The sequence below is a fragment of the Euprymna scolopes genome, chromosome 3 (assembly GCF_053919585.1).
Source record: "Euprymna scolopes isolate OS-2025 chromosome 3, ASM5391958v1, whole genome shotgun sequence".
Lineage (NCBI taxonomy): Eukaryota > Metazoa > Mollusca > Cephalopoda > Sepiida > Sepiolidae > Euprymna > Euprymna scolopes.
The window spans coordinates 1,105,247-1,118,625 of NC_136484.1; positions in this window are offsets into that span (position 1 = coordinate 1,105,247).

Sequence of the window (13,379 nt, forward strand, 5' to 3'; positions counted from 1 at the left end):
CACCTTCTCCAGCTTAATTCGCATTTTCAATCGATATTTGAAAATGAGGACAAGCTGGGGAGCAGTGAAGGTCTCACCTCCGTAAACCTCCTTCTGTCGCGTCGTCCAAATCACGCCTCTCATAACTGCTAATAAACACAGAAAAACATAGCGTTCTTCTTTCTTCATGGTCGGTGCCCAGTTGCAGCACGGGGAAACCGACTCCAGCACAAAAAACCGCTCGCTCAGCATGCGAACCGTGAAGCCTTCAACTAACTCACACAACGGTCGAACAATGGCGCAGTGGAAGAAAGCATGATCAAGGTCTTCCTCCCATTCTCCGCATCGGACACAATTGGGTGTCTCCGTAAAACCCGCTGCGTAAAGTCTTTTGCCGACCCAGAGGGCATTTCGTATTACCAGCCAGGTGAGTGATGCCTCGTAATTATCGAAGCAGCTCGACCCAGGCGCCCAAGGCCATATTAAGCGGCGCTCCTCCTTCGTAAAACCGAACTCCTCAATCTTTTCGTCTCGAACGGATCCCCTCACTAAGGCCCGATATAGCGCCTTGCGAGACAACAGCTGGGTGTCAGAGAGGCTTTCTTGGACCCGTAGAAGAAATCTCAAGGCCTGCCGACACTCGCGATAGAAAGGGCACTCGTTTCGGAACAACTTGTGTGCCTCTCCTCTAGCCGAATGCACACTCTCCAAAGCCGGAAAGGCTTTCTTAGTGTCTTCTATCCAGAAGACACCGTTTCCCTCACTTGGTGTACACATTCGATCCAGGTATATCAGCCTAAGAGTGTGTCTACGTATTAGCACACTAGGCATACCCAGACCGCCTTCAGACGGATGCAGGTAACAGACCTCCCGAGTAACCATGGCTTGCTTTCCGCGCCATAAGAATGCAAAAAGAGCACGCACCAGATCAACTAGTGTGGTTTCCGGGAGTGGAAGTACTGATAGACGGTAAAGGATCAGGGGGTAGATATGAGAATTGCATACCTCCGCCCGACCCTTCAAAGACAGATTTCTCAAGGCCCACAAATGAGATGCGACCTTGACCGCTTCCAATACCTCCGACCAATTTTTCTCCAGCTGGAGACCGGGGCCAAACCAGACGCCGAGTAGCTTGCATGGCCCATCAGTCCAACCAAAGGGTCCCTGAAGGGGCATACCCCTCCAGGCACCGATACGTAAGCCAATAGACTTAACGTAGTTAATTATGGCCCCTGTGACCTTGGCATACCGACTTGTTTCTATGTCAACGACTCTAATCTCGGCACTGCTCGTTACAAGCACAGTCACGTCGTCAGCATAGGCGGTATACTTTACCGGGGTAGAGCCACCTGGCAAAGTAATCCCGCGAAGGACCGGATTCACCCGAAGCTGGCGCAAATATGGCTCAAGCGCCAGCACATATAACATTGGGGATAACGGACAACCTTGACGGATCGATCTTGTTAACATGAAGGGTTTCGACCTCACCCCATTCACTTCTACCATAGCACCAGGGTTGGCATACAAGAGGCAAATCCAAGAGCGAAACTGGGGACCAAACCCAGCCGAGCGGAGAACAGCCTCTAGGTAACGATGGTCTACTCTGTCGAATGCTTTGGACTGATCTAAGTTGATCAGCGCGGCTTCTGTGTCGACTTTTTCTACGATCAAGCGCATCGTGTGCAAATTGTCTTGAATCGTCCGACCCTTAACAGAACAAGTCTGTTCGGGACTTATTAGACGGTGTAAGACAATCTGCAGACGATTTGCTAAGATCTTGGCCAAAATCTTTAACTCTGTGTTTAACATCGTTAAGGGCCGGAAATTACCTATCCCATCCCCTCCATTTTTATCTTTGCGTAACAATTTAATGATCCCCCTGGTAAAGTACTGAGGTATGCACCCGTTCCTAAACCAGGAGTTAAAAAGTACGGTCAGCAAAGGGATAAAAATGGGCGACAGCCTCAAATACACCTCGTAGGGCAGACCATCTATCCCAGGGGTCCTGTCTAGCCCGACCTGTTTCAAGGCCTCAATGACTTCTTCCTCTTTTATGCTACCTTCACACCTAGCTGCTTCGGTCGCCTCCAGGCGAGAAAAGTCGGCTAAATAGGTGTCAAACTGTTCAATAGTCAGACCGGGCTCCTTGGTAAAAAGTTCCTGAAAATGAGTCCGAAAACCCTCCAAGATTCCGTCGTTTGAAGTTACGGTTCGTCCGTCCGGCAATGTGACACTGGCGATGTGTCGATCTGCAGAACGTCGAAACTCCTCCGCACGCAATGACGCGGCCATGTTTGTTGCCTCGTTTGGCGCTCTTTTTAATCTAGCCCTAACTAATACTCCCTGGTCCTCCCTGTTATCCAAGGAGTCCAGTTCAGCCTTAACTACAGTATAGCTAGCACTATCCCCCTCCTCCACCGCCCTTTCTAATCTATCTTCTAGCGTCGCTTTCGCTGCTCTAGAACTACGTTTGAGCCGGCGACTAAAATCAGCAGCGAAGGACCTAATGACTTTTTTAAGGTTGCCCCACCACTTATTCCCGATGATAGCCCCCGTCAATTCCCTCTGTATTGTTAGTAGAAGCTGTTCCCGGAAGTCCTTCACATCGAACAACGACGTGTTGAACTTCCAGTAACTAGCCATCCTAGGTTTAACACTATCTAAGTTTACTCGAACCCGGACAAGCCTGTGGTCCGAATAAACTATACTATGAAAACTTGGACAGTCTAAAAGCCCTAAGTCGACTCTCCTAACTAAGAACCGATCGATGTAACTCGAAAGTTGCACCGAATCGGAGCCGCGTCTACCTGTCCAAGTCCATGCTAAATCCCCGGGTTTTTCGTTCCGAAATTTATCGACAAGATCAAACTTGTCGACAAAGTCTCGAAACGCTTTAGCATCCCGGTTCTGATTAGTATCCCTTCTGGTATTAACCCCGCGATCTAATTCGGGATCCAGGACCGCGTTCCAGTCTCCCGCTAAAACTAACCGTCGAGACGAATTCATGAAAGGCTCGATTCGCCGAAAAAAGGAAACTAGCTCAGCATGGTTATTGGGCGCATAAACCCCAATAAAACGAAATGCCACATCCTTTACGGTAACATCTAGAACGAGTAATCTTCCCTCTGGATCTGCATAAATAGGGTCACACGACGCATCAAGAGTGCGCTTAACTAGCCAAGTAACCCCCCTTGCATGGGTATCATAATGTGCTGAATAGAGCTGAAAGTCTCTAAGGAGCACACCCTGATAATCACTAGGAATGAAGTGAGTTTCCTGTATACAACAAATATCCACACCAAGGCGTTGAAGGTCGCGTGCAACTCGAAGTTTACGAGAGGCGTCCCTCAACCCTCGGACATTTAAACTAGCTAATCTTAAGGAAGCCATCTTGAGTTACTTAGGGTTGAGAAACCTAATCAAACATAGACGGTGTCAAGACACCGACAGCTGTCCCCAATGATCCAGTGGTCATCTCAGTGGTGATAGACCCGTCAGGGGACAGACCGCCGATGTCTAGGGGGAAGGTTAGTTTAACTGCCCTATAAAGTGAAGGATGGAGTTTGATGGGGACCCGTCCAACACATCGTTTTCTAATTTCAATTAATTCGGTGTCGTTGAAATAGGCTGCTGGAGGATAAAGGTTGAAAGCAGAGTTTGCTTCCTCCAGCATAGTCCATAGTCCTTTGGCCTCCTCGCGTTTCCTGACAACTGTTAGTATGTGGTTTGTTTTAAAATTTTCAGGGTTAGTAATGTCTTTTTTTTGGTATGATTTGAAAGCGAGGAGGTTTCTGTAATCTTTCCTGCTATGGGATTTCATTATGGTCTCTACTTCAGCCGTTATTTTGCACACATCTTTCCCATTAAAGAAGGGTTGTTGTTTTTTTTTCCTTGATTCAGCCTCTACAGAGGGGCTTCTATGTCTTTTCTTATCTGAGGGGGGAGGAGGGGGCATGTCTGTTTTCATTGGAGAAGGGGGAGGGGTGTTCTTGGGCGTGTTGTTTGGCGAGCAGAATGGTGACGGTTTGGGGGTCTTTTTGGAGGGAGAACCTAGAGATGTCATTTTGGTGTCTCTATGGGGCAAAGAAGCTTTAGTAAGAGGGGGGGCTTTGCGAGAGATTTGCTTTTCTTTTGAGGTCGGTTTTTCAGGGAAAAGGGATTCAGGGAACTCTTTCTCCTCCGATTTTCTCCTTTTCTCATCAAGCGTTTCTTTTAGTTTCAGTAGGGTTTTGAATTTATTGCCCCCTGGGTCTTTACTTGTCCTAATTTCAATTTTCTCCTCTTTAGAGAGGGACTTAGCATAAGTCTTGGGTGGGGATTTTTTTGAAAGAGGGATGAGTGTCCAGTTGTCCTTTTTGGGGGATTGTTTTTCTGAATTAAAAGTCTTTTCAAACTCGTCAGGTGTTATTTCTTTTTTCTCTTCTGGTGTCTGGGAATTGTCCTTAGGTTCTACATAACCTATTTTCCGGTCATTTGTAGTGATAATTTTTACAGCTGGCTTCCTTTTGGGGCATGTGTAAGTGAGATGGCCGACTTCCCCACATATCCAACATGCTGGTCTTCTGCCTGCGACCACGATTGGCAGCTTCTCTACTCCAGCCTCCAGGTAGTAAGGTATGCGTAGAAATGCTTCTGCATTAAGCAGAATGTCGAAAGTCCATACTCCATTATAATGGTCTTCTTCTATTCCGGTGATGTCCCCAAACTTAAGTAAGAAAGCGGCTAGGTATTCCCCGGGGACAGCACCAGGAACTTCAAAAATGGACACTGTAGTTCTTCGCCTTCCTAGGTATTCCATTCTCAGAACGTACTCGGTGGTAATAATTTCTTTTTTTGTCATTGCTATGCATTCTTCTTCCGTCTTAAAAAGAGCTGCCCATGTGTTATATCCTTTGCATTTTGTGATCCGCTCAGCTCTTAAACCTGCTGATGAAATTAATTTGGTGACAACATCTTTCGTTGATCTAATTAGTTTTTTTGTTTTACGGTCTATTACAAATAGAGAAATAGTCCTCTTAGCAAATTCTTGTAACCGCGGTTGTTCCAACTTTATACCCGTTTCAGTCGTAAATTCCACACATTTCTTTGCGTCTTCGACAAATTTAACGACGTCGATTTTTACTTTTGGTGGTTTTGTCCATCCACCTAATGCCTCATCTTCCTTCACCTCAACCGTCGGCACACAGCTGGCAGCTGCCATGGCCGGCGTATAACAAGAGGAGAGAAAGATAACAGTCCAAAAAAAAAAGTAAAAAAAAAGAAAAAAAAAGAATCCGGTAATTGAAAAAGTGGTGCCGGGGGAAGAAGAAGATAAGCAATAACAAATTTAACAAGGTGATAACAAAATAGTAACAATATAACGTGCAGAATAACAATATACGAACCAACAAATTTTGAGCGATAAAGACGTAGTCAGACAAAGACTAAAGTTAATATTTATTTTATTGTATAAAATAAAATTACACAAATAAAAATGTGGCACAAGGCCGAAAAAGGGGATGGGGGTTAATGTTGACCTAACTAACATAACGTTAACTTAACTAGACTCTTTCACCAAAATACCAGAATCACTCTGTGGACATCCTACTTAAAACCCGAAAGTTACAAATATATATACATGATGTGGGGGGGTTGGGGATAAAAATCTTATTTACAAAATTGGATGAAAAATATACAATGGTAAAAGGTGGTTAGTAAAAAGAACCCCCTCACTACTAATTGTGGCGGATAAAAAGTTTTGCCAGTCGAAAAGATGTGGGTCCCACGAAAGCTGACTTTATTCAAACACAACAAAAATGGCCCACATCTCTGGCAAAACAGTTTATCCATCACCTAAGGGGCCGGGATTGGGGGTTATCGAACCAAAAGTGGGAGAAAAAAAAAAAAAAAAAAAAAAAAAAAAAAAAAAAAGGGGGGGGGGACGCTGGGACAGGGAAAACCAAAAAGGGGGATTGGGGCGATGATAGCATGCATACTCTAGCTTAAGTTAAAATTCGAACAAAAATGCCTAACTAGCCTACTCTAGGAGGTCCGATGCATGTCCATGTTTGATCAAGTCACCCAAAATCCTTAAAAAAACCTAAGCCACTCAAAAAAGAAATTCAAGATTAGCTCCATTCACTTTACACAATCGCGAAACTTTCACCCACCTGTCGTTGAAATTCACAGGAGTGAGTTTCACCTTCTCCAGCTTAATTCGCATTTTCAATCGATATTTGAAAATGAGGACAAGCTGGGGAGCAGTGAAGGTCTCACCTCCGTAAACCTCCTTCTGTCGCGTCGTCCAAATCACGCCTCTCATAACTGCTAATAAACACAGAAAAACATAGCGTTCTTCTTTCTTCATGGTCGGTGCCCAGTTGCAGCACGGGGAAACCGACTCCAGCACAAAAAACCGCTCGCTCAGCATGCGAACCGTGAAGCCTTCAACTAACTCACACAACGGTCGAACAATGGCGCAGTGGAAGAAAGCATGATCAAGGTCTTCCTCCCATTCTCCGCATCGGACACAATTGGGTGTCTCCGTAAAACCCGCTGCGTAAAGTCTTTTGCCGACCCAGAGGGCATTTCGTATTACCAGCCAGGTGAGTGATGCCTCGTAATTATCGAAGCAGCTCGACCCAGGCGCCCAAGGCCATATTAAGCGGCGCTCCTCCTTCGTAAAACCGAACTCCTCAATCTTTTCGTCTCGAACGGATCCCCTCACTAAGGCCCGATATAGCGCCTTGCGAGACAACAGCTGGGTGTCAGAGAGGCTTTCTTGGACCCGTAGAAGAAATCTCAAGGCCTGCCGACACTCGCGATAGAAAGGGCACTCGTTTCGGAACAACTTGTGTGCCTCTCCTCTAGCCGAATGCACACTCTCCAAAGCCGGAAAGGCTTTCTTAGTGTCTTCTATCCAGAAGACACCGTTTCCCTCACTTGGTGTACACATTCGATCCAGGTATATCAGCCTAAGAGTGTGTCTACGTATTAGCACACTAGGCATACCCAGACCGCCTTCAGACGGATGCAGGTAACAGACCTCCCGAGTAACCATGGCTTGCTTTCCGCGCCATAAGAATGCAAAAAGAGCACGCACCAGATCAACTAGTGTGGTTTCCGGGAGTGGAAGTACTGATAGACGGTAAAGGATCAGGGGGTAGATATGAGAATTGCATACCTCCGCCCGACCCTTCAAAGACAGATTTCTCAAGGCCCACAAATGAGATGCGACCTTGACCGCTTCCAATACCTCCGACCAATTTTTCTCCAGCTGGAGACCGGGGCCAAACCAGACGCCGAGTAGCTTGCATGGCCCATCAGTCCAACCAAAGGGTCCCTGAAGGGGCATACCCCTCCAGGCACCGATACGTAAGCCAATAGACTTAACGTAGTTAATTATGGCCCCTGTGACCTTGGCATACCGACTTGTTTCTATGTCAACGACTCTAATCTCGGCACTGCTCGTTACAAGCACAGTCACGTCGTCAGCATAGGCGGTATACTTTACCGGGGTAGAGCCACCTGGCAAAGTAATCCCGCGAAGGACCGGATTCACCCGAAGCTGGCGCAAATATGGCTCAAGCGCCAGCACATATAACATTGGGGATAACGGACAACCTTGACGGATCGATCTTGTTAACATGAAGGGTTTCGACCTCACCCCATTCACTTCTACCATAGCACCAGGGTTGGCATACAAGAGGCAAATCCAAGAGCGAAACTGGGGACCAAACCCAGCCGAGCGGAGAACAGCCTCTAGGTAACGATGGTCTACTCTGTCGAATGCTTTGGACTGATCTAAGTTGATCAGCGCGGCTTCTGTGTCGACTTTTTCTACGATCAAGCGCATCGTGTGCAAATTGTCTTGAATCGTCCGACCCTTAACAGAACAAGTCTGTTCGGGACTTATTAGACGGTGTAAGACAATCTGCAGACGATTTGCTAAGATCTTGGCCAAAATCTTTAACTCTGTGTTTAACATCGTTAAGGGCCGGAAATTACCTATCCCATCCCCTCCATTTTTATCTTTGCGTAACAATTTAATGATCCCCCTGGTAAAGTACTGAGGTATGCACCCGTTCCTAAACCAGGAGTTAAAAAGTACGGTCAGCAAAGGGATAAAAATGGGCGACAGCCTCAAATACACCTCGTAGGGCAGACCATCTATCCCAGGGGTCCTGTCTAGCCCGACCTGTTTCAAGGCCTCAATGACTTCTTCCTCTTTTATGCTACCTTCACACCTAGCTGCTTCGGTCGCCTCCAGGCGAGAAAAGTCGGCTAAATAGGTGTCAAACTGTTCAATAGTCAGACCGGGCTCCTTGGTAAAAAGTTCCTGAAAATGAGTCCGAAAACCCTCCAAGATTCCGTCGTTTGAAGTTACGGTTCGTCCGTCCGGCAATGTGACACTGGCGATGTGTCGATCTGCAGAACGTCGAAACTCCTCCGCACGCAATGACGCGGCCATGTTTGTTGCCTCGTTTGGCGCTCTTTTTAATCTAGCCCTAACTAATACTCCCTGGTCCTCCCTGTTATCCAAGGAGTCCAGTTCAGCCTTAACTACAGTATAGCTAGCACTATCCCCCTCCTCCACCGCCCTTTCTAATCTATCTTCTAGCGTCGCTTTCGCTGCTCTAGAACTACGTTTGAGCCGGCGACTAAAATCAGCAGCGAAGGACCTAATGACTTTTTTAAGGTTGCCCCACCACTTATTCCCGATGATAGCCCCCGTCAATTCCCTCTGTATTGTTAGTAGAAGCTGTTCCCGGAAGTCCTTCACATCGAACAACGACGTGTTGAACTTCCAGTAACTAGCCATCCTAGGTTTAACACTATCTAAGTTTACTCGAACCCGGACAAGCCTGTGGTCCGAATAAACTATACTATGAAAACTTGGACAGTCTAAAAGCCCTAAGTCGACTCTCCTAACTAAGAACCGATCGATGTAACTCGAAAGTTGCACCGAATCGGAGCCGCGTCTACCTGTCCAAGTCCATGCTAAATCCCCGGGTTTTTCGTTCCGAAATTTATCGACAAGATCAAACTTGTCGACAAAGTCTCGAAACGCTTTAGCATCCCGGTTCTGATTAGTATCCCTTCTGGTATTAACCCCGCGATCTAATTCGGGATCCAGGACCGCGTTCCAGTCTCCCGCTAAAACTAACCGTCGAGACGAATTCATGAAAGGCTCGATTCGCCGAAAAAAGGAAACTAGCTCAGCATGGTTATTGGGCGCATAAACCCCAATAAAACGAAATGCCACATCCTTTACGGTAACATCTAGAACGAGTAATCTTCCCTCTGGATCTGCATAAATAGGGTCACACGACGCATCAAGAGTGCGCTTAACTAGCCAAGTAACCCCCCTTGCATGGGTATCATAATGTGCTGAATAGAGCTGAAAGTCTCTAAGGAGCACACCCTGATAATCACTAGGAATGAAGTGAGTTTCCTGTATACAACAAATATCCACACCAAGGCGTTGAAGGTCGCGTGCAACTCGAAGTTTACGAGAGGCGTCCCTCAACCCTCGGACATTTAAACTAGCTAATCTTAAGGAAGCCATCTTGAGTTACTTAGGGTTGAGAAACCTAATCAAACATAGACGGTGTCAAGACACCGACAGCTGTCCCCAATGATCCAGTGGTCATCTCAGTGGTGATAGACCCGTCAGGGGACAGACCGCCGATGTCTAGGGGGAAGGTTAGTTTAACTGCCCTATAAAGTGAAGGATGGAGTTTGATGGGGACCCGTCCAACACATCGTTTTCTAATTTCAATTAATTCGGTGTCGTTGAAATAGGCTGCTGGAGGATAAAGGTTGAAAGCAGAGTTTGCTTCCTCCAGCATAGTCCATAGTCCTTTGGCCTCCTCGCGTTTCCTGACAACTGTTAGTATGTGGTTTGTTTTAAAATTTTCAGGGTTAGTAATGTCTTTTTTTTGGTATGATTTGAAAGCGAGGAGGTTTCTGTAATCTTTCCTGCTATGGGATTTCATTATGGTCTCTACTTCAGCCGTTATTTTGCACACATCTTTCCCATTAAAGAAGGGTTGTTGTTTTTTTTTCCTTGATTCAGCCTCTACAGAGGGGCTTCTATGTCTTTTCTTATCTGAGGGGGGAGGAGGGGGCATGTCTGTTTTCATTGGAGAAGGGGGAGGGGTGTTCTTGGGCGTGTTGTTTGGCGAGCAGAATGGTGACGGTTTGGGGGTCTTTTTGGAGGGAGAACCTAGAGATGTCATTTTGGTGTCTCTATGGGGCAAAGAAGCTTTAGTAAGAGGGGGGGCTTTGCGAGAGATTTGCTTTTCTTTTGAGGTCGGTTTTTCAGGGAAAAGGGATTCAGGGAACTCTTTCTCCTCCGATTTTCTCCTTTTCTCATCAAGCGTTTCTTTTAGTTTCAGTAGGGTTTTGAATTTATTGCCCCCTGGGTCTTTACTTGTCCTAATTTCAATTTTCTCCTCTTTAGAGAGGGACTTAGCATAAGTCTTGGGTGGGGATTTTTTTGAAAGAGGGATGAGTGTCCAGTTGTCCTTTTTGGGGGATTGTTTTTCTGAATTAAAAGTCTTTTCAAACTCGTCAGGTGTTATTTCTTTTTTCTCTTCTGGTGTCTGGGAATTGTCCTTAGGTTCTACATAACCTATTTTCCGGTCATTTGTAGTGATAATTTTTACAGCTGGCTTCCTTTTGGGGCATGTGTAAGTGAGATGGCCGACTTCCCCACATATCCAACATGCTGGTCTTCTGCCTGCGACCACGATTGGCAGCTTCTCTACTCCAGCCTCCAGGTAGTAAGGTATGCGTAGAAATGCTTCTGCATTAAGCAGAATGTCGAAAGTCCATACTCCATTATAATGGTCTTCTTCTATTCCGGTGATGTCCCCAAACTTAAGTAAGAAAGCGGCTAGGTATTCCCCGGGGACAGCACCAGGAACTTCAAAAATGGACACTGTAGTTCTTCGCCTTCCTAGGTATTCCATTCTCAGAACGTACTCGGTGGTAATAATTTCTTTTTTTGTCATTGCTATGCATTCTTCTTCCGTCTTAAAAAGAGCTGCCCATGTGTTATATCCTTTGCATTTTGTGATCCGCTCAGCTCTTAAACCTGCTGATGAAATTAATTTGGTGACAACATCTTTCGTTGATCTAATTAGTTTTTTTGTTTTACGGTCTATTACAAATAGAGAAATAGTCCTCTTAGCAAATTCTTGTAACCGCGGTTGTTCCAACTTTATACCCGTTTCAGTCGTAAATTCCACACATTTCTTTGCGTCTTCGACAAATTTAACGACGTCGATTTTTACTTTTGGTGGTTTTGTCCATCCACCTAATGCCTCATCTTCCTTCACCTCAACCGTCGGCACACAGCTGGCAGCTGCCATGGCCGGCGTATAACAAGAGGAGAGAAAGATAACAGTCCAAAAAAAAAAGTAAAAAAAAAGAAAAAAAAAGAATCCGGTAATTGAAAAAGTGGTGCCGGGGGAAGAAGAAGATAAGCAATAACAAATTTAACAAGGTGATAACAAAATAGTAACAATATAACGTGCAGAATAACAATATACGAACCAACAAATTTTGAGCGATAAAGACGTAGTCAGACAAAGACTAAAGTTAATATTTATTTTATTGTATAAAATAAAATTACACAAATAAAAATGTGGCACAAGGCCGAAAAAGGGGATGGGGGTTAATGTTGACCTAACTAACATAACGTTAACTTAACTAGACTCTTTCACCAAAATACCAGAATCACTCTGTGGACATCCTACTTAAACCCCGAAAGTTACAAATATATATACATGATGTGGGGGGGTTTGGGGATAAAAATCTTATTTACAAAATTGGATGAAAAATATACAATGCTAAAAGGTGGTTAGTAAAAAGAACCCCCTCACTACTGATTGTGGCGGATAAAAAGTTTTGCCAGTCGAAAAGATGTGGGTCCCACGAAAACTGACTTTATTCAAACACAACAAAAATGGCCCACATTTCTGGCAAAACAGTTTATCCATCACCTAAGGGGCCAGGATTGGGGGTTATCGAACCAAAAGTGGGGAAAAAAAAAAAAAAAAAAGGGGGGGGGGACGCTGGGACAGGGAAAACCAAAAAAGGGGATTGGGGCGATGATAGCATGCATACTCTAGCTAAGTTAAAAATCGAACAAAAATGCCTAACTAGCCTACTCTAGGAGGTCCGATGCATGTCTATGTTTGATCAAGTCACCCAAAATCCTTAAAAAAACCTAAGCCACTCAAAAAAGAAATTCAAGATTAGCTCCATTCACTTTACACAATCGCGAAACTTTCACCCACCTGTCGTTGAAATTCACAGAAGTGAGTTTCACCTTCTCCAGCTTAATTCGCATTTTCAATCGATATTTGAAAATGAGGACAAGCTGGGGAGCAGTGAAGGTCTCACCTCCGTAAACCTCCTTCTGTCGCGTCGTCCAAATCACGCCTCTCATAACTGCTAGTAAACACAGAAAAACATAGCGTTCTTCTTTCTTCATGGTCGGTGCCCAGTTGCAGCACGGGGAAACCGACTCCAGCACAAAAAACCGCTCGCTCAGCATGCGAACCGTGAAGCCTTCAACTAACTCACACAACGGTCGAACAATGGCGCAGTGGAAGAAAGCATGATCAAGGTCTTCCTCCCATTCTCCGCATCGGACACAATTGGGTGTCTCCGTAAAACCCGCTGCGTAAAGTCTTTTGCCGACCCAGAGGGCATTTCGTATTACCAGCCAGGTGAGTGATGCCTCGTAATTATCGAAGCAGCTCGACCCAGGCGCCCAAGGCCATATTAAGCGGCGCTCCTCCTTCGTAAAACCGAACTCCTCAATCTTTTCGTCTCGAACGGATCCCCTCACTAAGGCCCGATATAGCGCCTTGCGAGACAACAGCTGGGTGTCAGAGAGGCTTTCTTGGACCCGTAGAAGAAATCTCAAGGCCTGCCGACACTCGCGATAGAAAGGGCACTCGTTTCGGAACAACTTGTGTGCCTCTCCTCTAGCCGAATGCACACTCTCCAAAGCCGGAAAGGCTTTCTTAGTGTCTTCTATCCAGAAGACACCGTTTCCCTCACTTGGTGTACACATTCGATCCAGGTATATCAGCCTAAGAGTGTGTCTACGTATTAGCACACTAGGCATACCCAGACCGCCTTCAGACGGATGCAGGTAACAGACCTCCCGAGTAACCATGGCTTGCTTTCCGCGCCATAAGAATGCAAAAAGAGCACGCACCAGATCAACTAGTGTGGTTTCCGGGAGTGGAAGTACTGATAGACGGTAAAGGATCAGGGGGTAGATATGAGAATTGCATACCTCCGCCCGACCCTTCAAAGACAGATTTCTCAAGGCCCACAAATGAGATGCGACCTTGACCGCTTCCAATACCTCCGACCAATTTTTCTCCAGCTGGAGA